At 41.5% G+C, this 25,585-nt stretch overlaps 1 non-coding gene across 1 annotated transcript; it reads left to right on the forward strand.

Moving 5' to 3' along the window:
* Positions 1-21,489: 21,489 nt before the first annotated feature.
* On the forward strand, positions 21,490-21,562 carry trnat-cgu (transfer RNA threonine (anticodon CGU)). The gene has a single exon. It is a non-coding gene; the product is annotated as a tRNA-Thr (tRNA).
* The last annotated feature ends 4,023 nt before the right edge of the window (positions 21,563-25,585 follow it).

The following is a 25,585-nucleotide window of genomic DNA, read 5'->3' on the forward strand; positions in this document are numbered from 1 at the left end:
TCGATTCATGGTGAAGATAAGATAGTAAGTCTCCAACATCTCCAACAGAAAGGTTCTTTGTTCATTCGAGTTTATCCCAATTTTTATGGCGAGCGTCTGTTGCGAGTTCGACTCTCCAAAAAGCTTTCAAAGGCCGAAGGTTGTCGTAAATTAGGCAGTTTTCTGTCTCTCTTTCCTTTGTGGAAAGAAAATGAAGATCTGGTTTTTATCCACATACGTAAACATCCCCCACAGGAATGTTGGTTTTGTCAAAGTTTGAAAAACTCTTAATCCACACGGCACTGTGACTGCTATACCTTTAACGACTTGACAAAGTGGATTTTTAGCAGAGGGGATATTTTTCTGCAAAATACATTAAGCACAACTTGCTGATAACATTTTCTTACTCTCAATAAAGTAAAGCTCTGAATGCAGGACTTTCGCATGTTGTGTTGTATTTTCACCATTGACTATAGCTGAGTACGTCTTTCACCAATGCACAAAAGTAAGAGAATAACATTTCTTTATGTACTTTTTCAAAGTACAGAACTCTTTTTGCTATTGTATTGTTATCTTATAAATGTTTTCACCTCTTAAATCCAGAGACCTTGTGCAGCCCGTTTCAAATACAACAAAATTGAAAGTAGTAAGGGGTTCACAAAACGCAGTGCAACAGCTCCTGCTTTGAAATTCATGCAAAATAACAAGGAGGGAAAAATAAATCCACATGGGAAATGGGTTTGCTTCACACTAAAACTCACCTCTACACTCGTATGTCAATTTATTCCAGCACACTCTTTCAGGGGAGCAAACATGATATTTCACTTGCATGGGCTTTGTCAGGTTCACTCATGAATAATGACACCAGGATGCAGGCTACGTGATCAAAAGCTACACACAACTCAGTTTACTCCAAAATAAAACTTCACTAATCCTTCTTAAAGATTTGTAACAACACAGAGTTCCAGTGAGTGTACAATTTAGATGAAACGGGCAAATTCGAATTGAAGCTACGGAAAGAATTAGACGAGAAAAAAATTAATAGAATTAATATCAATGTGCAATTACATCCAAGAGATTAAAAATTAAACTTAAAAGTTCTCACAGAAAATCCACCAAAGAAGAGGCTAAAAAAGATTACCATACCTGTAATCCAGAATTGGACACTAAGTAAGGATTTAAAATGTAAGAACATTTAGATTTCTTTTGATAAATCTATTTTAAAAGAAACATGGTTGCTACAAGAATTGTTTTCACTGACTAAAGCAGAGGCTGAAAGGTTTTCATTCTGCACGGAGATTGCAGAGCCACTGAGCGCGTGCCTCGCATCCTGCATCCTGTGTGTAATTGGGTTTAAGTGACTACTGTGTCCACATCACATTGTTTAGACGGTAATTATAGAGAACGAGCCTGAAAAACTGACAGACTTGTAATTCCAAATTGGGGATTATAAAGACAAAAACCTGCAGACATTTCAACAAACAGTTGGCAGAATGTCTGCAAATACACCTGTTAGTTATGGAATCCCAAACATGCCTACATTTCCCACTGAATAATGACACCTTTTCCTGCCTCTCTTTTGTAAGATTTTATACCACAGGCGATTAGATTTTAATGCTTATTTTTCTTTCTCCCGAAATGATTTTGACAGAACTTCATAACAGATGTGTCACCTCTAAATCTGATCTGTGCATGGATTGAGCTTAAATATAAAATGTATATCAAGGCTGAGGCTTAGCAAGGAGGAGCTAGCCTCCCTGTCTCCAAAAACTTCCTCCAGCTCCTCCTGGGGTATCCTTTGTTACCTCCAGGCCAGCTGGAAGATAGAAGGCAGGGCTCAAGACTAACTTTTTGCATCAGCTTCGCTTGCAAACTAAATTTTTAAAGGCCTTTAGCACCACAATAATACATTTTAAGGGTTATTGTTTTGTCATCTCCCATACTCGCTGGTAATTATGTAAACAACTGTAAACAGGAATAAAGATACAGGTACATTTTTGCAATCTTTAGCGAACCTTGAGTCATAATCATAATGCTTGACATAGTTGCACTGTTATTGGAACATATTTGATATAAAAAAAAGAAATGTAACCTAGCACAGTTTTGTCTGAAAAAAATAAAATAGAATAAATAAAGCTCAAATTGACAGCCTGACGACTGTTAAAGGGTTACTTATTAATCTCTTAACTCACTTATATTTACCATTTTGCTCGGACATTCATTTGAAATCTAGATGTTATTTCAATTTTCCCATTCATATTGTTAGTCTTAGCTGTGCTAAACCTTCTTGTTTAGATGCTTCACACACAAGTATGTGATTTGTCATAGATAAGCGGCAGTAAGACAAAATTGCATGAAGCGATAAGACCGCTTTGCTCTCGTGTTAAAAACCTGACAAGCCGTTCACATCAGCCTTTTCAGTGTCTAAGGTAATGACAGTTTGTTGTCATGGTTACAAGAAAAAAAGATCACAAAGTTAAAGCGAAAGTCACGACATTGACAAGCGATTTAAAACAGGAAACAAACAGTCCAATGTATTATGAGCCCATCCATCCGCCCTGATCTCCTCACTGCAACTTTTGCCTCTTCGTCATAATTACTGCGGCCACCAAAAGCTCTCCTACTGTAACCTGGTGATATATCTTAACAGAGACTCACCATGAAGGGCGATGAATGTAGTTTAAATAAATTCACACTCATAATTTGACTGTCAAATAAGAAGGAGGACAGTATAAGGTAAACACAGAACAACTTGAGTTCAAAGTCAGGTGTCTATGGGGCTGAGTGTCATAGCACTCGTTACGCTCTCTCAGGTTCATGTGAACTTTCCTGCTGCATATAGCTACTGAAATAGTGTTGATTTATCACTGTTACACTCAGTCGCACATTAACTGCTTGATGTAAAAACAAATTAGATTGGATATTTGAGTTGAAGACGCTCTCAGTGGGACAGAAGCTGAAGTGAGTTTTTATCAAACTTCTCACCCTGCTGTCTAATTTGGATTTCACTTTTAATTTAGTTCTGGTTTGATTTAATTAAGTTTAGAGGAGGAACAATAAAAAACAGAGTCAAAGGTACTTTAGGAAAATGTGCCAAAAAAGGTGAAGAGCCCTGTGGGAACAAGAGCGACTGACTCCTGATATTAAAAACAGGTAAATCACGTCTCAATGCACTTGTGTCACTTAGTTTGTTGTTTGTAAGTACATAGTTATTCTGGGACGCAGCGGCCCGGTGCTCCTCTGTTCTGACAACAGAATTAAATTCTGAGTTTATAAAAAAAACTGTGTTTAATGACACCGTATATATCTGAGGACTGAACACATTTTGTTTTCTTGTCTCTTTTGTTGCTGTTACAGGTAAAGGAAAATGTCACCTGACTTCTCTTTTCTTTGCCGTGCTTCATGTTTTTGTTTCCTCCAGCAGATTTCCCCTTGTGGCTTATTGTTTGATTTTATCTTTCAGCAGTAATTAACTAAAATAGACATTTTAAAATAAACCCCCTTCATCACCTTTGCTATTTCTTAGTTTGGGCACCTCTTTGGTTTTGTTCCAATTGTTTAAATAGCTGGATTCAACTCACTCCTTGCCCAATTTCTCATAAATATGGCAAAGAAATTCTTAAATTTAAGGATTTTTGAATTTCTCCTATGTGGCAGCTTTGCCTTATATTTAAATAAAATTCCCCTGTCAGGTCATACTGAAGATGTTACCTTTTCATTTGAGGTGTAAATAGGTTCCATCATATTACAGTGATGCATCTGATGCTCTTTTGTGTGAACTGATGCAAAACCTTTCCTGTTTGTAACATTTGGCTGTTTGGGAGAGCGACTTCTATAATTGATTGGGATACTATGTTCATATTTTTTGCATGATTTTATCTCTACATATTTACATACCTTTATGTATCCCTTAATTTTCCTTTGACTTTGGTATGTTTCATGCCTCCACTCCGCTCATCTTTATTTCCTGAATAGAAATAATTCAATTCAATTCTTTTTTATTTATATAGCGCCAAATACAACAAATGTCATCTCAAGGCACTTAGATAGTAAGTCCAATTCAAGCCAATTGGAATTCAATTAATTAATAATAATCATAATTCATAAAATAATCCAATTCGTTCATATAGAGCCAATTCAAAAACAATTTCCTAGCTAAGAAAACCAACAGATTGCACTGAAAACTTTTTGTTTTTCGGTCCAATCTCCCGGCCTGAGCGTGCCTGAGGCGACTGTGGAGAGAAACGACTCCCTTTTAACAGGAAGAAACCTCTGGCAGAACCAGACTCAGGAAGGGTGGCCATCCGCCTCGACCAGCTGGGGTTTGAGAAGACAGAAAAGATGGGACAACAAACACTGTAACACCATTCAAAGGATATCTGTTGGAACAGGGAAACACAAGTTAATGAGCACAATAATATCACATATACATAAAGAGAGTAAAGTGAGGAAAGGTGTGACAGATGAGCCCCCCCAGCAGTCTAGGCCTATTAGCAGCTTAATTATGGGATGTTTCAGGATTACCTGAGCCATCCCTATTCAAGGTAAACACAAGAAACTTGTGCTAACGAAAAAATAAATAATAAAATAAAGGACCAGACTCAGTGAGTAATTCCCTATACTCTCTATTTAGATCTGCTCCTCACACCGCAACAACCATCTTTTTACAGCCACAAGCTACCTCAGCCTCTCACCAACTGCACACCAGTCACAGCGGGGTGGGGATGCAAACCCTGGTTTGGGTAGGGGGAGAAATAAAAGAGGTAAGATAAGCGGGAATGGGATTCAAACCCTGGTTCGGGTAGGGGGTACTGAAAGTATAGAGGGTGCCAGAGGTGGAGGCAGAACAATACACACTAGCAGACACACTATCAGATTCAACAGACCTAACTATAAGCTTTATAAAAAAGGAAAGTTTTAAGCCTGGTCTTAAAAGTGGAAACGGTGTCTGCTTCCCGGACATTTACTGGCAGCTTATTCCACAATAGAGGGGCCTGATAACTGAAGGCTCTGCCTCCCATTCTACTTTTAGAAACTCTGGGAACCTCAAGTAAACCTGCAGTTTGGGAACGAAGTGCTCTGTTAGGAAAATATCTTACAATGAGATCTTTAAGATATGATAGAGCTCGGTCATTAAGAGCTTTATATGTAAGGAGAAGAATCTCCTAAAGGATGTATAGGTCGAAAGAGGTCTGGATTGGGATCCTGATATGATCTCAAGTAACAAATCAGCATCCCAATCAAGAAGTTTTTTTTATTGACTTATTAGGAAGTGATTGAGTACACTCCTGGAAAGTGTTGTTTTACATCATCTAAGCCATTATAAATATTGAGGAGAAAAAGAACATCAATACATGAATTACTTGAGAGCAGTCGGTGTCTTACCTGAGCCTAACCCTGACAATGTTGACAGTGGTCAGAGCACTCTCGGTTTGTAGAAAACATGAGGGGGATCTAACATCTACTCAAAACATTTATAGAAGAACAACTATTTTTTGCCATTTTAAAACAAACCTCATAAACCTCACACATATTTGTCAGCCAAAGAACGTCAGTATTCCGCAGGTTGTATGCAGTTACAGGTCAGTGGCTGCATATCACTGTTGCAGCATGGAGAGTCTTCAGTTGAGAAAATGTAGCTGTAAAAAAATCTAATTATCTACAGCCAAAGCTACTGTTGTAAAAAGTCACTTGATAACTTTTGCTTGAACTGCTTAAAATTTAAGTTCATTGTATTGTCTCATTATTAGTCAGTGACCTTTAAATCTGGTTTTCTTATGGCCATGCAAATGTTCTCATGTCTGCTATAGTTTACAAGGTGGCACTTTTGTTCCATAGTAAGAGAAGAGCATCTTTTGGTGGAAAAGCAATACTTCTTAAAGAGCTTAACAACATCCCAAGGGCCTATAGTCTAATAGGAGAAATCTTGGAAGAGGGCCAGATTCCTAAAAGGTTCCGGTTTCACAAGGTAAATTTCCTGTGGTGGAAATACACCTCAAACGGGACTTTTCTAGTGTGCGGCACAATGATTTCAATGAAGTCAACTTAAAACATGTCTGGTTACCCAGCGTAACGATGAGAAACTCACAGGGTCAGAGGTCACATGCTGAGAACTCACAGGGGTCCAGTGTCCAGCTGGAGGGCATTGAGGCTGGTTGTTGATACGGGAGCTTGTTAGCACGTTCTCCTGTGAAGAATTGTTGGACGACCTTGATGAAAAGGGAAAATAAATTTGTTTGATGTTTCTGTCTGAGGGGAAGGCTAATGAGGGCAAGGACAGGTCTGTCTGTGTGTGTGTGTGTGTGTGTGTGTGTGTGTGTGTGTGTGTGTGTGTGTGTGTGTGTGTGTGTGTGTGTGACTTTTTGCATTTGTGTATATTCGATTATTATATGAAGACCATTAATGCGAGGACATTATAAGCCTGGTTTTCATGACTTCAAACAACTGTGTGAGGGTCCAGACCTGGTTTTGGGTTCAGGTGTGTCCTCACAAAGATAGTTGTAAGCATGTGTGTTTGTTTGTGTGTGCATGTTCCAGTCCTGGCATGGCGTCCAGCTTCAAATGCGTCGCAATTTGCGCACACGGATACGCCCGCATGTTGCCCTTTTAATGTTTCACTCACAGACTAAAAACTGACTCACTCTTCAACACTCTAGTATTTTTTCCCTATTAACATTCCCCTCTTAACATGGAGTTGGAGCTTTGATTGTAAGAGCCAATCAGAGCATGGATGTACTGAAGACATCCACCATGGTTTAAAGCTAAACATGTAGCTTCTGTCGATGCAGTTTATATGAAACTGGTGGTGGGTGGCAAAGAGGGACAATCCCTCTGTTGTTCTCCTGGGGGTCAAGTGCAAAGTGTCTCCAGGCACACTTGTCTGCTACCATTTGGGCCTCTTGTCCTTACACCAGTCTGAGATACAATGGCTACCGTTGCAAGATAGGCTGCAAGCCGTTAAACCACTGTCATAACCCTTACCATCTCTGAGATCTACTGCACTCCAAGCATTACCAGCATGATTTCTTATAGAGATTGATTTGTAGAATTTTATATACATACAATTCCTACAATGCTGCTACAGATCAACTACATATTGGATCTTGAGTATGTGTAATGTACATTTTTTTAAAGCCAAAACATTAAAAGCAGTTAAGTCTCATATCCAGTATTTCCCCAATCTTTTTTTTAAACAAATGTTTAAAAATTCATTCTAATGCGTTTGTTTCAGGCCCAGTTTGCAAAATAAGGTCTGAAGTTCACTAATTGTGCATATTCTCACCACCATCCTCCCATTATAATTATGTACACTTTTAGCTCATTGTGCAAATCTCTGAGACGCCAACCTTTTTGACAGAAATGTAGCATCTGAAGCCTTTGAAATCACACAACTCATGTCCAATATCAGGGAGAGACATTTGCATCTCCAGGACAACCACAGCGCTCCTCCCCCTGGGACTCCCCGGCATCTGACAAGAGACTGCGAATGAGTGTGTTTGTGTGTGTCAGAGGCAGAGTGGAGAAAGTGAGAAGTGGAGTAAGTGAGTAAGTGTGCGTTCATGTTGTGAGATTTAGACAAGTGGAAGCGTAATCTCTGTGTGTGTACGTGTGTGGGCAAAAAGAAGAATGTGAAAATGACAAACGTGTGAATATGTGTGCGAAAGGAGAGTGGAGTGTGACTGTGTTTGTGTGTGTGTGTGTGCTTGATAAAAGAGAAAATGTGTAAACATGAAGAAGATAGTTAATGTGAATGTGTGACAGTGTGTGTGAGTATGAGACACAGTGTGTGTGTCCCCTCTGTGCTCTCTCCCAGCTGTTGTTTCTTCTTTTTCTCCCAGTGGACGAAGAAAAAAACTCAACTGCGACCAAAAAAGGAAAAAAAAAAAAACACACAAACACACAAAACATGTGGGATCAAAAGCTAAATTGATCTAATTTATGAACGATCATAATTTTTCTTCCAGAACGCACCTGAACTGTTAACCTGAAAACCAAAAAGTTTGGCCCAACAATCATATTATTTATTTAAACTTTTCCTTGTCTGTTTTCTTAATTTTTCCTTTAACAACTCTGTTCTGTGCATAATTTAATTATTACCTTAAGAAAATCAAATTAGCCATTGGAAAGTTTCCAAATAAAGGTCAAAATAATTGATATTACTGAGCAAGTAAATAAGGTTATAAAACCACAAACACTCTCTGCTTCTGTAACTGAATTCTATCCTCTTGCCTACATTACAGAAACTCCTTCTTTACCTGCATTGATCATCCTTTTGATGTATTGATCATCCTAAACTGGTCCCAAATGCAGCAGCGAGGTGTCAGGTTTGGTGAGGGAAGGTAGGACACGAACGCAGACTTACAAAAAGGTAGATTTATTAAACAAAACAAAGTATCAAACGAAAAGCGCGGCAAAGCCGGATTCAAAAAACTTAACTGTAAAACATGGAACGTGGAAGGAGCAGGAATCTTAGAATGGGAACCAACTTGACATGGGACATGAAACAACAAAGATCTGGCAAAGACGACAGGGGAGGCAGGAAACTAAATAGAGGGCTGGGAGTGATTGGAGAGTGAGTGCAGCTGGAGACAATGGACAGGTGAGGGGAATAAACTAATTACCTGGGTGAGGGAAGTGAAGGGAAAACTAAACATGGACTGAAAACAAACATAACCTAAACATGAAAACCAAAAATGAGAGTCTCTGGGCGTGACACGAGGGTGCAAAAACAAATTAGTTGCTACTCTCACATTACCTCAGTTCTGGCTTTCCTTCATTAGCTTCCAATGTAATTCAGAACTGAAAGAACGACAGACTGAAAATTAAGTTTTGAATCCTTTATGATGTTCATGCTCCGTTTATTTAAATACTAGAACACTTGTAATGAGTGAAACAAGCAGTCAAGATCATAGCTGAGCAGCTCCACCTTGGAGATGTGATAACAGTATGGCAATCACAAATCTAAAACATCCCGATGGGTCATCTGTTCCAGCAGGCAGACATGACTTATAATTACGTTTGAAGATTATGCAACCTCTAGAGGTGGTGAGATCAACTGCGTATGAAATGTGAAAATAGCGTCCAAGAAGGCTGCATTGGAAAAATAATGTTTTCTAGCCTCAACCATGATAGTTTTTCTATTCCTAACAAGTAATGTTATTGTCTTAAACTAACCAGAAAGTGACAAAAGTGTTTTGGATGTCATCTTATTAAACTAACACGACTCAGAAAAGAGTTGGATGATGTTGGATTGATCGTGCCTCACATAAGGGTACAGTTCCCAGTGTTGCTTGAGGCCACAGCATAAATAGTTGTAGATCTTTAGTTATATTACTTTACAGACCACGAAAAAAGGACTGAATGGTCCTAAATGGCAAATTCACGCTGTCAGACCTTCATGTATCTAACCTACTAAATTGGGAGGATCACAGTCTATGCTATGTTTTCGTCTTCTCTCTGTCATTACATTCATATTCTGCTTTATTTTGTGGTCCACACTTTGTTCTCTTTACTCCAGATTCAGTCCTTCTTGCATCTGCCTTTATTAACTGAGTTCACTTGCACATAATCAAGCACATCTGTGACAGATGTCCTCTCTCTCCCCTCCCCAGATGTTTTTTCTTTTGTCTTCGTCACTTGTGTTTTGATCCTGTTTGAACTGGTTGCTCGAGTTGTTTGGAGAACTCAAACCTATTTACATCTGAATATATGTAACTTGGAAAGCCTTCAGCTGATCCAAAATGCTGCAGCCAGAGTTCTGATGAGAACTAACAGGAGAGATCATATTTCTCCAGTTTTAGCTTCTCTTTATTGGCTCCCTGTTAAATTCAAAATAGAATTTAAGATTCTTCTCCTCACATATAAAGCTCTTAATGACCGAGCTCCATCATATCTTAAAGATCTGATTATAAGATATTTTCCTAACAGAGCACTTCGTTCCCAGACTGCAGGTTTACTTGAGGTTCCCAGAGTTTCTAAAAGTAGAATGGGAGGCAGAGCCTTCAGTTATCAGGCCCCTCTATTGTGGAATAAGCTGCCAGTAAATGTCCGGGAAGCAGACACCATTTCCACTTTTAAGACCAGGCTTAAAACTTTCCTTTTTGATAAAGCTTATAGTTAGGGATGGCTCAGGTGATCCTGAAACATCCCATTGTTAAGCTGCTATAGGCCCAGACTGCTGGGGGGGCTCATCTGTCACACCTTTCCTCACTTTACTCTCTTTTTCCCCCGTTTAATTTCTCAAATGACATTATGTACATGTGACATTATTGTGGTCATTAACTAGAGTTTCCCTGTTCCAACAGGTATCCTTTGAATGGTGTTACAGTGTTTGTTGTCCCATCTTTTCTGTCTTCTCAAAGCCCAGCTGGTGGAGGCGGATGGCCACCCTTCCTGAGTCTGGTTCTGTCAGAGGTTTCTTCCTGTTAAAAGGAAGTCGTTCCTTTCCACAGGAAAGTGTTTTTGAATTGGCTCTATATGAATTAATTGGATTATTTTGAAATGAATTATGATTACAATGAATTGAACTCCAATTGGCTTGAATTGGACTTTATTATTTAAGTGCCTTGAGATGGCATTTGTTGTTATTTGGCGCTATATAAATATAAATGAATTGAATTGAATTGAATTGTAACTGTGTAACTCATGTATGAGAAATGACAGATGGGGTTTGTCCTGAAATAGATAAAAAGTCAGTGAACGTGTTGTAAGGTAGTGATATGTAATAAGTGGTGAAGAAGTCTGCTAGAAGTCCCAAAATCTTAATTAAACCCAGATATTTGCTCAGCACAAATCCCATTTTCTCTGGAGGTGCCATAAACCAGTTCAAATTTTGCAGGACTGAAATGGCCTTTCCCTCATTTAGCCTTCAAAATAAGTTTCAAAGGTGTGTTAGTCTGAGAGCAACATTTTGGTGCTTTGTAGATGCAAAGCACCAAAAATAAAACAATTCAGTAAGGTTGAATTTAAATATTTTGTTGAACTAAACTTGGTATAGAATTACGAGACCAAGCTCTGCTGACTTTATGCTGGTTAACTCTGACTGACCATGATCCCATATTTGATTAAAAAATTTAGAATAAACTGATTCATAAAACAGAACAAATTTATTTTGTGTGAGAGAATAACTGACTGTCATATTTCCTTCCCTGCAAGTTTTAAAATCCTTGGCCAGCTCAGCTTGGGAACAGCTGCATTTTATGAAAAGCAGAATGATAATTGGGGATGATGAATGCAGAATTAACACTGAATGATGGCCTCGATAATTCTTTTTTTCTATATTTTTGTCTTTAAAAGTAAACACATGCAGTCCTGATTTTTTTTTTCCTTTTACTTACTCAGTCTAAATTAGTTTTGCCCAACCTCATCAAAATATAATAATGTACTTACATTTTTTCTATTAAAGCAGAATGTACTGTAGTGGAGGAATTGTGTATGAAAGGAATCGCAAGATGTCAAGAACTTAAATCTGATCTAATAATGCACAATGAAATGTGTTTTCTCCAAGGTTAAAACTTCTTAAGAGCAAATGTCTATTCAAAATGTTGAGTATGATGGGCTACCGAGTATTTTTTGGGAGTGCATGTCAGTTCTATAGATGTGTTTGCCCAAAGCAGCAAACTTCTACAGCAGTTTTGAACCATTTCATTCAAATGTTCTTCCAAAGTGACAGTCGCTTTTTGGTAAAAGTCATATTTGCTGCACTTTGATATGCTGCGTGAAGTCTAAAAACAGTTCAGGCTGTTAGGGGAAAGAGGAGGAGAGGTGGGTGTGGGTATCCACGTCGAAGCATCGCCTCACTCACCAGCTGCCAAAAATACCGCTGTGTTCATGAGTTTTTTTTTCCGCTCATACCCTTCCTCCGTCTTTCTTCTTCTGAAAGAACGGGTTGAAAAGTTCAGTGTGAAATCACGTTACCGAGAGATATAGAGCTGCAGTCAGGAATGAAAGCTGTCGTGCCCCCAAAAGCTGTAATGTGTGTGTTTGACTAAGTGCTTCCAAAGTACGAGTGTGGTTACCGGTCTGCTTTTTAGCTCCATATTCATGCAGAGTGTGTTGCAGTGTGTGTGTCTGTTTTCCTTCATCGAGCCTGAAATTTTCCTGTGAATTGCTCCATTTAACTGAAGGGTGTGTGTGTGTGTGTGTGTGTGTGTGTGTGCTTTTGTAGACTGCTGATATATCTGCAAGAACGCAGTTGCAGCAACACTTGCCCATGGATGCTGACACTTGTGAGAGGGTGTGCGTGTGTGTGTGTATGCGTTTTGAAGGACTTGTGGTTTATAGGTGAAAACACTCTTTTGATGAATCTGACAAACACTTGCACATCAGCAGTAGATGACTGACATGTTGCAGATCTCCGTAAACACTGGCTGAGAAAAGCCTGGTAAAAATGAAACACTTTGGTAGTACATGAGGAACAATGTTTTTCACCCCCACCTAACCTCTTCAACCACAAGGAACGCAGCCAGCCCGACTAATAAGTCAATAATGGACGAGGTGCTGTCAGCTTGGTCCTTTAACTCTGAGAGAGGGAAGCTAATTGTCATATCTGCATCTAAATATCAAACTATAATTTCATGAGCTCCTCACAAAACAGGCAAAATGGCTGTACAGCCACAACCTTAAAGAAGTCAGGATTGGTTCCCACAATCTTCTAGGTCAAACATCATCTGACCTCACCTTTACAAAAGAGTAGGTTGGGCTTTACAGATTAAAAGCATAAATCCCCAGCCAGACACTATTGCTGACTTTGTTCTCATACATCTTAAAACATATAAAACAACATATTATGGACATGTTAACCAGGTTAAAAACGTCATTATTGGCATTGGGGACAAATTGTAATCCAATTAGATTTTGTGAAGTAACACCCTTCTCACAGCCTGTTTTGCTGGCCATATATTCCCCCTTTGTGCAGTTGGGCCCATACTATCTCCTTTCTTTCCACACCCACTGAGAAATCACCATAGAAATTGGGGGTGTCTGCACACTTCTCCATCCCTGATTAGACAGAATTTGGATAAGTGTGTGTGTGTGGGGGGGGGTGGGGGGGCTTCAAGAAGGGACTAATGATGATGGTCAATCATGCAAGGTACAGAGAGATGACTACTATGGTTGCAAAGCAGGAAAACAAAGTTACAATGTCAGTTGTTTTTTCTCCCCATTTTCCTAGCGGGCTACTCAGTAAATTGGGATGAAGAAAGTGTTGCTGTATCCAGATCTAGATCCATCAGTGGTCAAGCTGCAGTTGTGACCAGAGGTAAGAAAATTCAGAGGTCTCTACTTCTTTCTTATAACTCAAGTTTTAAAATCCTTGGCCAGCTCAGCTTGGGAACAGCTGCATTTTATGAAAAGCAGAATGATAATTGGGGATGATGAATGCAGAATAAACACTGAATGATGGCCTCGATAATTCTTTTTTTCTATATTTTTGTCTTTAAAAGCTAAACACATGCAGTGCTGATTTTTCTTTCTTTTACTTAAAAAAAAAAAGTAATGCGTGTTTTTAACCTTTTCAATCCATCATCAGTCTAAATTAGTTTTGCCCAACCTCACCAAAATATAATTATATACTTATATTTTTTCTATTAAAGCAGAATGTACTGTAGTGGAGGAATTGTGTATGAAAGGAATCGCAAGATGTCAAGAACTTAAATCTGATCTAATAATGCACAATGAAATGTGTTTTCTCCAAGGTTAAAACTTCTTAAGAGCAAATGTCTATTCAAAATGTTGAGTATGATGGGCTACCGAGTATTTTTTGGGAGTGCATGTCAGTAGATGTGTTTGCCCAGAGCAGCAAACTTCTATAGCAGTTTTGAACAATTACATTCAATTGTTGATGGTCAATCATGCAAGGTAGAGAGAGATGACTACTATGGTTGCAAAGCAGGAAAACAAAGTTACAACGTCAGTTGTTTTTTCTCCTCATTTTCCTACCAGGCTACTCAGTAAATTGGGATTAAGAAAGTGTTGCTGTATCCAGATCTGAATCCATCAGTGGTCAAGCTGCAGTTGTGACCAGAGGTAAGAAAATTTAGAGTTCTCTACTTCTTTCTTATAACTCAAACAAAAAGCTTAAGGCACCGACTGTCACACTGGAAAAATAAATAGAGCCCATACAGCAACACTGCTTCATAGTAGGTGTAGAATCAAAGACCCGTTGTTGGATATCAAATTTGACAGGCACACATTCCACATGCAAATGTGCCCGGTTTTAGTGTTAGGATTGCAAGAAGGCTGGCAGGATATTGACTCACAGAGGAAGTAAGGAACTGTATGTAAGGTGCTAAATTATCATACGCTGAGAAGTCCTTTAGTTTCACCTTCAGTGTTGGGTCACAGGATAATTCCAGCAGGCGCTCCTTAGCTTTTAATTACTTATGCACTTTGAATCGCCTTGTTGTTGAATTGTGCTAAACAAATAAACTTGCCTTGCCTTTACCAGTAAGGCCTCTTGTACGTTTTAAGCACTCCTGTTTACTGTGTCACCTGGAAGAGGTGCACGACTGCACACTGTCCAGCCACAGTTCAAAGGATGGGCTGTTTTTACATCTTTTTGCTTATGCTCCCTGTGCACATTTTGAGACAGTGGCAAGATAAACTACTCTCTTTTTCTGGCAGGTGTATTTTTCTCCCTTTTTATCCCGCTGGTGTTGGGCTATCAGTTGGGTGACATAATATCTTTGTTTTCTTTCAGCTGAGGACTGATCATACTTTTAGGTCTTTGATTGCTGCTCTTTGTGAAACTAAAACTTGATAAAGCTACAAGTTTGTGTAGATTGGAAGAACTGAGCTTTGGGTTACAGTAGCTTTGGATAATGAGCAAGCCAACAGTTCTCCATCAGTGTGGTTTTGATCTTTCCATTTGTGTGAAAAGAAAGAAAAACTGTGACTTTCTCCAAATTACGACCCATGGAGCATTTGTTCATGCTGGCACAAATGACTTATGATTGCATCCCATGTGAAGAATATGCTATATTTAGTGCTCATGAGAAAAATTGCATGTGGATTTTTTAAAAGGCCATTATTGAAGGTAAGAGCTGAGTTTTGAAAATGTATTACAGCCTTAACCGTGATCATTTTCTTACTCTAACAATACAGAATTGATTGATGCTAACAAGAAATTAGGTTACTTTCATTCATAAATTTGCTTTAGAATTATTCATCTCCTGTCTACTGCTTTTTTCATTGTGTAACGTATGTTGTACTTTGTAGGTCCTTGCCGGCAGTGGGAAGTTGTCTTTGCGGTGTGTTCATGTGCTATATTATTTGTTCTGGCGCTGGCGACATGAGGAGACCCAGCAGGGAGCCTCCCACTGGTTCCTCAAGTATGGTTTGGCAAATAAGAGTGCTTCTGAGGACTTTGTGGCTTCATTTTCTCGATGAAATGTGCACACTCCACATTAAAACCCTATATTGTAATAACTGATGCCCCCAGACCAGGAAACACCTGGTGAGTGGTTGTTCACGGTTAGAAGAGGAAGGTTAATTGGTTAAAATAATACAGATCCTTTTTTATAAAGACAACACTAGGGGAAAAGTTGTGGCAATTAACTGGAGGAGTTTCAAGAGTAGGGGATGAGTGAGAGACCCAGTTATTAGATAGAAATGTGTGATTTTTGCCCAACTAAATCAAACCCCTTGACCATAATCCCAGGCAAAATACTCTGCATATGAAATGTTCAGAGCGGCAGAAAAATAAAACTGTTTAATTTTTAAAGCTGTCTATGCACATAGGCAGAAATGATCATTTGCATTCTTTTTCACCAGCTTTATAAAGCCATGTACAGTATATGTATGCTATATGTATGTCTTTTTATAGTAGAAAGTGAACATATGAGCATGAACCTGATGTCCACTCCCACTTTTAGCCACGAGTGTGTGTGGACACTCCCCTAATTAGTCATTTGCATATAAAAAAGTTCTATGCTGCACAGCTAAATTTATGTGACAACTCAACTGCAAAGAAGCCAAATTTTACTGAACATGAAATTGAGACACTCACCAGTGAAGCAGAGAAAAAGAATTTTAGTGATATTTTGTCATTTCAGTTGTGGGATCATGACCAGAACAAAAACTGCTGAGTGGAAAACGTAACGGAGGTGATTAAATCTGTAAGTTCAGAGCAAAAGGAGGAGAGGAAAGCAAAGGAGAGGCAAAAACCAGGGCTGTGTCAAAAAAATGAGCCGACCATCATCTGATGCCATAAAATCAGAACAATACTTGTTCTCATCTGAATGTGACATTATCAAATTTCTCCAACAGTGCCCGAGCAGATGCACAACATTTACAGACGGCTGCTTTTCCTTTATAGCATCCACATTCAAATAGGATTGTTTCATTATGACAAATGAGAACAAAATCAGAAAAAAAAACTAGAAAACTGAGCAAGCAAAATGAAACTGTTAAAAAAAATTTTTTTGATTTGAAAAACATCTTCTCAGTTCTGCTCTGCGTTGACCTGCTTTAACCCTTGTATGGTCTTCACTTTTGGGACCCTCTGGTGTCCCTCGGGTCAAATTTACCCGAGACTTATCTGGGGCTTTAAATACAATTCTAACATAAAATTTTATTTCATAAACGATTAACATATATTGTCTTTATCTCAATTTAAAAAAAACTGAGATAACATATATGTTTAATGAACACAATCAGTCTCTACTAGAACCCAATTAACAATGGAAGCGTGACTACTCTTTTTATCATAAGGTTATAATTGATGTTAAAAATCCACTGTACTCAAGACTTGGGTGTCATAAATCATGCTTATCTTGGAAAAAAATCCATCACTATTATAGTGTTTATATCATATAAATGCATTATAGGCTGAAACACCCATGTTGTAAAAGATCACGAGTGGCCACTGTAGTGTTCTTCTTCGACAGCTGTAGCAGGCCAGCAGCTTGTCTACCCCTCCTTTGGTGGCATTGTAGTCAAGTATGACCTCTGGCTTACGGTCCTCCCTGCTACTTATTCTTCCATCCCTGTGTAGAGTACTCATGAGCACTCTGTGCTTTGATGATAATAATGTAACGGTGTGTGTGTCTGTGTGAGCATGTTTCTGTGTCTCTGTGTATGCGGGTCAAACTGACCCGGAGACCATATGAAGGATGTAAATGTGTGGGAGTATAGTAGCATGTGTGCTCAATTTTTTTTTTTAATTTGTACATGTTTATCACAGAAAATAAGCTAAGGCCATTAAGTTTCAGGCAAAAAAAATGTATTCTTGTACCATTTTTCTTCTTTAAAAATTTTAAAGGGGTCAATTTGACCTGAATGCCGTTCAAGGGTTAATCTGTGGTTGTAATGGCGGGCTCCCAGTGTGGAGCAGTGTGAATGGGAGGCTGCTGTGTATAAAGGTTGAAAATAATGAAAAGGAGAAGGATGGCTCATTGTGGGATTCCTGGTGAGCTCAAATATCTCATCTGATAGTGGAACAGCCTCTCTGTTGACGAGCAGCCGTCCATTAAAGCTTCATTCTCATCTGTTCAGCGTTTGATTAAATTTCTCATATCACACATCCATGATTGTTCAGAGGAAAAAATAGAAATAGAAGAGCTTGAAACATTTCTGTGCTCCACATTTGAAAAAAAAAAAAAAGGATTAATTTACTTAAAAAGCAACATCTTAGAAGAATATTTGAATCAGCTGGATATGAGCCGAGTATATGAGCTGCTTTCTCCATTTAAACTTAAAAAGTTTAATTACAGGGAAACATGAATTTTCTGTTAGTTTTTGCATTGCACTGTTTTTTTTTTTTATTGTTTGCTTTTTGCTTATTTCTATATCCTTTCATGTTAAATGAGAACTCTGTTCTTCCGTGACATGCATTTAATCATTTTGAGCAAATTGCAATGGTCTGCAGCTGAACAGCAGGAAGAGGCTCAAAGGCACACAAGCCTGATTTTTTTTAAATTAATTTTATTTATTTATTAATTTTTCAAACTCAGGCATGTGGAGCTCAAAAGCTTTTCAAGCTTACAGTACATCTTCAGACGGCTCAATCAGACCGAATACTGGAAACTCAGAGTTGTCCCAACAAGCCTTTAAACTAATGTTTAAGCGAGGCAAAGATTCAGAGGCTCCTGGTTCAGCTATTGCACCTTTGTCTGTGTGATCTAAATGTCACCATCACATGTGTGTGCAGTTATAAAGACGGGTGATCAGTTTGCGTTAAATGTTTTTTTTTCAAAGTTGTGGTACGGTGCCTGGATGGAATGTGTTAACCTTCTGTCACCTGTAAAAATATATATAATACATTTGTTTAAATCATTCCAAAACGTTGCATTCAGGTGATCACATGCCATGCTGTGGTGCATGTTAAAGGCTTATTTTTCTTTCTATCTTGACTTGACAAATTGATAAGGGCCTAATAAACACACATTTTTTTTTCCAAATCTGAAAACACACACAGTCTAAAGATTGTGTAAAGATTGCCCCTTTGTTTTTCCAAAGGTCCCATTCTGAATTTAGAGTTCGCTAATATAAAAATTGAAAATGACACCATGCGCTGAACCTTCACCAGTTTTGGAACTGCCGAGTCTGACTTTTGACCGCCGTGTAGAAGATTCTCTGTGTTTTTTCTGTACATGGATCAATAAAGCCTCCAATTATTATTCTGCACGGAGTGTAAATTTGTCAGGAGATATGGACAGTGCTCTTTCTCTGTTTAAAGGGATATTTCATTAGCTAGTACGTCTTTATGCACTGTTGAGTCGAGCTACGGTTAGTTTGACCTGCTCGTTAAATTTGACCTCTGTCCTTGTCCAAGTATACATGCATGGGAGCGGAACAGAGTTACTCACTAAAGTATGTCTGGCACTGCAGCAGTGTGGACTGTATGAGAAATTGTTGAAGACATTCTGCTGTTTCTAACTTTCCCTGTGGTAGATCATCATACCTGTAAGTATAGCTGAAATCACTTCACAGATGTTCACAGATGTTGTCTTTAATTTACTTGAATGCTGAGTTTCTCTGATGCTACAGATATAAAATTAGGACTTAATTAGAGCAGAACAACTGCCTGGAAATGCTTTAAGATGCTACAAGTGAATATGTAGTTTTAATGGGCTGATTTTCATTGTTTCACCATCCAACAACAGAAACAGAAACAGAAAAATATGTGAATGACAACAGCTTTATTGTGAATTGGACTGTGTTAATATGAAGGCTAGCCGCAAATTCAACATGGCAGACTCACCAGCTGTGACCAATCGCTCATCAACCGTCAGATCCAGATATAGACGCTCCTTCCTGGGCTCTACCTGTTCATCAGCAAGCTGCATGCAATCGCTTCTCGCTTGTTGGTCGCACTCCGCAGGATTATGATGTCGGATTCTGACGTCTCTCAGGAGCATCCGATCCGCCATTCTGGCGTTGCCAAACCTGCTTCCCCCGTTCCCTTCCGTCGGAGCGCCCGGCTCGCTCCTCACGCTAGTCGTCCATTGTTCCGTCAACGCAAGCCATATCCAACGCATTCAGTTCATTTTCAATGAAATCCGGTCGATCGTTGTCGCCGTGCTTGCAAAGCATGCTGGGATTCCAGCACGGCGAGCGGGGGACCTGCGGCACGTCAAAAAGTTGGGCTCGCTCGAAGTTTATGCAAATTTGCCAGGGCAGACGTAGTGCGTTACCCAATGACAGTAGATCATGTAGTTTTTTTTCCCTTTGTTTATTCACCCCTGAACGTTTCAGGTATTGCTCATATCATTGCTATTGCGGGCAAAATGAACAGCAGCAGTGGCCAGAATGGCTGTGCTAAAACGATTGTAGGCGAACAAACACACCTAAAACATCAGGCAAGTGAGCATCTCCACTTTTGCAGTAAAGTAATGACAATCAAGGAATAGAGGTTCAATCCAGTGCATCAAATTCTTTCATGGGCAGAGGTGGAGTAGTGGATTAAACGTTATCAATAATTGTGATAGGCATTCATTTCAACAAAAGAACCAAATCACACCCATGGCCATGTTTTCACAAGATGTCTTGTTCATGTTTCATTTTCAAATCAGAGAAAAGGTGCAGGGACAGGTGATGCAGCGAGAAGGAGATCTCCTGTGTCGCAGCAGCAGCACAATAGCAAATCTCCTCGCTCGCAGATCCACATCCATGGTGCAATATGAAATAATGTTCCATTGCTGACGATTTATACACATTAATTTCCCTCCAAAACTCCGAAACTTCCGTTGGTTAAAATCACAAGTTATTTACTTTCCACCGGAGCCATTCTACCGTACGTTCTATCTACAACTTCGTATACACCCCTACTGTAGTAGCAACACGGCGACACTAGGCATCCAATCCGGCGAGTTAAATTGACGTGACGGAACAATGGACGACTAGTGTCACTCTGCTGCCGGCTCTCCGTCATCTGTTCTCCGGTCAAGGGGCATCAGCCTAGCCGCCGGCCTCGGCTCCGATCAGCTGGCTTCTATCACAGAGCTTCTCCAATCCGATGGTTCATCGCCTCCTTCCCTACCCACTGCTGGTAAAAGGTCCAGGAAACGATCCCCGCCTCCGGCTAAGCGGCGCCGGGGCCGTCCTCGCTCCTCCGCTCCGGCTTCGGGGCCCACCTCAGCCGCGATACCACCAGGATTATTCAGCACCGGTTGGATCCCCGCTGGCCTCGACTTCTGCTCTCCCTCCCTCCTCGCTTCCCGACCTGTCTTCGGCTCTGTCTCCCCTGGACGCCCAGCAGCTCACGGCAACCCTCATCTCCTCCATGGATATTCTGGATCGATCTATCGCCACACTCTCCACCCACCTCCAGCCCGACGTAGCAGCAGTCGCGCAGCCTCCGCTTCGACTCCTGCGGTTCAGCCGAACCAGCCGGCTTCTCAGCTTTTCCAGGGAGCGTTTTCCCTCGCTGACGCCCGCCCCGGCTCATCGCAGGGTAATATGTGGTACTCTGTCTCATTGTGTTAATATGTATGCCCGGTCTCACGCTTGCTTCTCTCGCCTAGGCCAGCCGTATGTGCCCGCTCACGCCCATGTCTCGCCTCGTCTTCGCTCCAAAGATCCCACAGGGGCAATATATTAACTCGGTTCTCCCTGTTGCTCACCTCTCCCATGGTCGACCGGCAGGTCGCTTCCTATTCTGATTTCACGGCTGTGTTCCGCTCGGCCGATCCCCACCTGTCCAGGGATCTTTCCATACGCGAGTTTGTAGCTGCATTTGGGGTCTACAGAGACGTTATTTGCTCTGTTTATCCCGAGCGCTGAGTCGAGCTGGACTCCTATCTCGCTCTGATTGCCGATCTCAACCTAAAATACAGCGGCCCCTATTTTACCATTACCACAAGGCGTTCTCCTCTAAAAGCCGCCTCTGTTCTATCACAGTCGGGTGTTCGCCTGGACTGATCCGTCCTGGACACCGAGCTCCTGGTTATGTTGACTCACGCAACCCCATGCTTCTCCTGCTAGGCCGTCGGCCATCGTAGCGCCCTCTGTCCCTCCATTCCGTTAAGCCGGCCCCCTCCCCTCCTCCAGCTGATCACCGTACAGTTAACAGCCCGGCTAGCTCAGTCGGTAGAGCATGAGACTCGTAATCTCAGGGTCGTGGGTTCGAGCCCTACGTTGGGCATAGCAGTTTAATGTTTGATCCAGCACTTAAAATCGAGTTCAGCTCTGTTACCACCATCACAGCGTCCTCAGTGGTGCCTCTTTGAATGATCACAATACACGATGTCTTTATGAACTAGCACTGGGCGGTATACCGGTTCACACCGAATACCGGTTTATAATTTCATTATGATATGAATTTTTAATATACCGCCATACCGTTGTATTTGATTACACAACGGGGGGAACGCTGCGTCGCACGACATTGTTTAAGACGGGACCCTTTTCAGTGTTGCGCTTCTAAACACGCATGTTTACTGTCTATTTTTAACTCTATTTAAAAAAACTCGTATTCATTAAGCTGCATTTCCTTTCCCTGCTCTCCCTCCGTCTCTGTCAGTCATGCGTCTCGCTCACATAGCCTACACACACACACACACAGCCCCTCCCCTCCGTGCACACCGCGTGTGTCTCCATCAGCGATATCATCCCTGGAAGCTTGCTAGCTTCAGCGTCGCGTTAGATTAGCTCTACCGAAAGAAGACGGCTGGCGAAATTCACAAAAGGTTGGTATCACGTGCAACTTTATAAAGTCACACATTAAAAAGTCCTATAAAAATATTTTTAATACAATGTTGTCCCGTCCCGACCCATAGCAAACAAGCGATTACGCCTTCTTTATGAAGTTAACTAGTCGCAAGTCTGTAAAAAAAAAAAATGTATATGTATTTTTGGTCATACCGCCCAGCACTATTATGAACCATGATTTATTTCTTAGCCTAACGAAATGATGTCGCTACCTAAAGCCAGCAAGAACTGACCAAACTGTTTGGTTAAGTCGTTAACACATGATCAGCATGTAAAAGGTGTTGGTGACGCCATGTTTTAAAAAGTGTTGCAGCTCAACTATGATAGATTATTAACTTGTAATGATATTGACTAAATCAGACCAGGAAGTGACTGAAGTATCGATAACGATGGAACTGACTATGATGTTGACTCTGATGTGAAAACAGTCGTGTGTGTATTAAGTGAGAGAAATGCAGGCGTATTTTTCTCATGCTGTCTGGAAGGCAGAACTTTACAATTGGAGGAAATGTTCTCATTACCTTAAACGGTCTTCACATTGCATCTCTCCCACAAGGGAAGTCAGGGCTGTGCGTGACAGTACGTTTTGGTATGCGGATGTGTTGCAGACCACATAAAGAGTTCTTCAGCTGTGGCTGCATGTACACAAGCTACACCACTGCATTCAAAAAGGAAATAGAGGAGCTCCTTGAACAGCTAGCTGTGATTGTGAGTGCAGCCTTGAGATGAAATAGCTGTCACTGGGGCTGCTGTTGGCGTTGTTAGGATTATGGCTGCTGAAAGCAGGGTGTTCTCGAGGCATCCCTCCAACAGCTCGGTCGCTGGTCTTTGGCAGGCTACTCCTCCTACATAAGTCCAGACCTTCAATCCGTGCTCGCTGCTCAGCGCTCGTTCAGTATATAGGTAAGCTCGCACAATTACTGGTGGTGGAGTCCTTCAGCTCTAACTGTCGATTCTCTCTCTCTCTGGCAGCACGATCTCCTCTGGCAGCCCAGGCGGGCTCACTGCCCCTGCAGCCCAGGCGGGCTCACTTTCCCTGCAGCCCAAGCGGGCTCACTTTCCCTGCAGCCCAGGCGGGCTCACTCCCCTGCAGCCCAAGCGGGCTCACTTCCCCAGCAGCCCAAGCGGGCTCACTTCCCCAGCAGCCCAAGCGGGCTCACTTCCCCTGCAGCCCAAGCGGGCTCACTCTCTCCTCTGGCAGCCCAAGCGGGCTCTTTCTCCCTTTCTCTCTCTCCTCTGGCAGCCCAAGCAGGCTCTTTCTCTCTTTCTCTCTCTCTCTTCTGGCAGCCAAAGCGGGCTCTTTCTTCCTTTCTCTCTCTCCTCTAGCAGCCCAAGCGGGCACATTCTCCCTTTCTCTCTCTCCTCTGGCAGCCCAAGCGGGCTCTTTCTTCCTTTCTCTCTCTCCTCTAGCAGCCCAAGCGGGCACATTCTCCCTTTCTCTCTCTCTCCTCTGGCCGCCCAAGCGGGCTCTTTCTCCCTTTCTCTCTCTCTCTCCTCTGGCAGCCCAAGCAGGCTCATTCTCCCTTGCTCTCTCTCCTCTGGCAGCCCAAGCGGGCTTACTCTCCCTTTCTCTCTCTTCTCTGGCAGCCAAAGCGGGCCCATTCTCCCTTTCTCTCTCTCCTCTGGCAGCCCAGGCGGGCTTACTTCCCCTGCAGCCCAAGCTGGCTCACTTCCCCTGCAGCCCAGGCGGGCTCACACTCCCTTTCTCTCTCTTTTTCTCTTTCTCTCTTAAAATGATATTTCAGAATGGAAGCCTGTCGTGAGGGTTTCTTTTTTTTTGGGGGGGGGGGGGCAAACCTTCTCACAGGCTCCTTCCTCACCTTCCAGCCAGTCCCTCGCCAGCTCGGCCCCGGCTACCTTTTTTGGGGGAAGATATCCAGCATCTATCTCCCTATGCCGGACTTTCAAGCTCACAGCGGTTCAGCTTGCATGTCCTCAGCCGGGGCCCGAGTGCAAAAGAAATATTGACAATAAACCTTGCAATTGTCTCCCTCTCTCTCCGTGTGAGTCTCTCCAGGTTGAAATGAAGGCTAGCCGCATTTTAAACATGGCAGACTCACCAGCTGTGACCAATCGCTCATCAACCATCAGATCCAGATATAGACGCTCCTTCCTGGGTTCTACCTTTCGCCAGCAGCTGCATCCCACCACTTCCCCATCTCCACCTGGTGTCTCAAGGTCCTCGGCATCTCCTTCCTTCGTACGACTCCGCCACCAGGTTCGGGTCCCGGGGGGAAGATATCCAGCATCTATCTCCCTATGCCGGACTTTCAAGCTCACAGCGGTTCAGCTTGCATGTCCTCAGCCAGGGCCCGAGCGCCAAAGAAATATTGACAATAAACCTTGCAATTGTCTCCCTCTCTCTCCATGTGAGTCTCTCCAGGTTGAAATACACTTACACTCTACTTTTTTTTTTTTCACAAAAAGATGCACACTGTCCTTTGTGGTCATTCTTTGTTGTTAGACAGTGGGGTTACATAGCACTGAAAGGGTCGGATAATTGGTTAAATTACAATAAGACTGAGTTATTAAGTTCATGTAGACACCTGAATCTGACAAGAAATTGGATCGGATCGGGTTACTCGCGATCGGATTAAAACCCCGAGATAACTTGGTTGAAGGTCAAATTAAACGTGCTTGTAGACGGTGAAGCACGTGGTGAATTAGACTTTGCGTTCTGCGCATGCTCGAGATTTTTTTCCCGGGCTCGTGAACCGGAAGTCTGACGAGACGATATTACTGTTGTCGCCACCGTCGGAAAGAAACAAACAACGCGATGGAGAATTCGCGTTTGTGCAATAAAAACAAACGAAATGTAGAGGGAGGTAGCTTCATCTTACTCTTCATTCGTCATTTTCTCTAATGCCTGAGTTTAATTCGATTCATTCACCGCCATATATCCAAGGATAATTACCCTTGCTCAACTCATTCTCATTGTAATTTAGCCAATTATCCGATCCTTTCAGTGCCATGTAACCCCACTGACTGTCTTCTTCCGTGTATGAGACAGGAACATTAGAACGTGTGCAGAGCATCAAGCCCCACTGAAGTCTGTTTTGTCTGCAGTGGTCACTGTGCTCTCAGTTTGGAGAATCAGAAACAAATCATGACCGGCTTAGAGCTACTCAGAACAGTGACACCTGAAGAGCACATTTTGACAAGTGGGAAAACAACTTAAGCTTTGAAAACTGTCATTGTAAACTGAGTGAATGCTATTTTTTAATTTTTTGATAGTGCAGAACTTTCCACTCAAACCAATTATGTTGATTCTGTGACATCGGCTTTAAATGTGTAAGGACACAAAGATACGGGGCTGAGGCAGGGGTGGCTTTTTTTGCCTCTAAGGGATAACCAATGTGCTAGAGGCTACTGTGTGAATGCGGCAGTTAATTTTCTTGAGTATTTACTGCCAAAGAGTGTGCGAGCTGGTAAGTTTGTTGCCTAAAACTCCTTTCTG

The sequence above is a fragment of the Odontesthes bonariensis genome, chromosome 18 (assembly GCF_027942865.1).
Source record: "Odontesthes bonariensis isolate fOdoBon6 chromosome 18, fOdoBon6.hap1, whole genome shotgun sequence".
NCBI classification, from domain to species: domain Eukaryota; kingdom Metazoa; phylum Chordata; class Actinopteri; order Atheriniformes; family Atherinopsidae; genus Odontesthes; species Odontesthes bonariensis.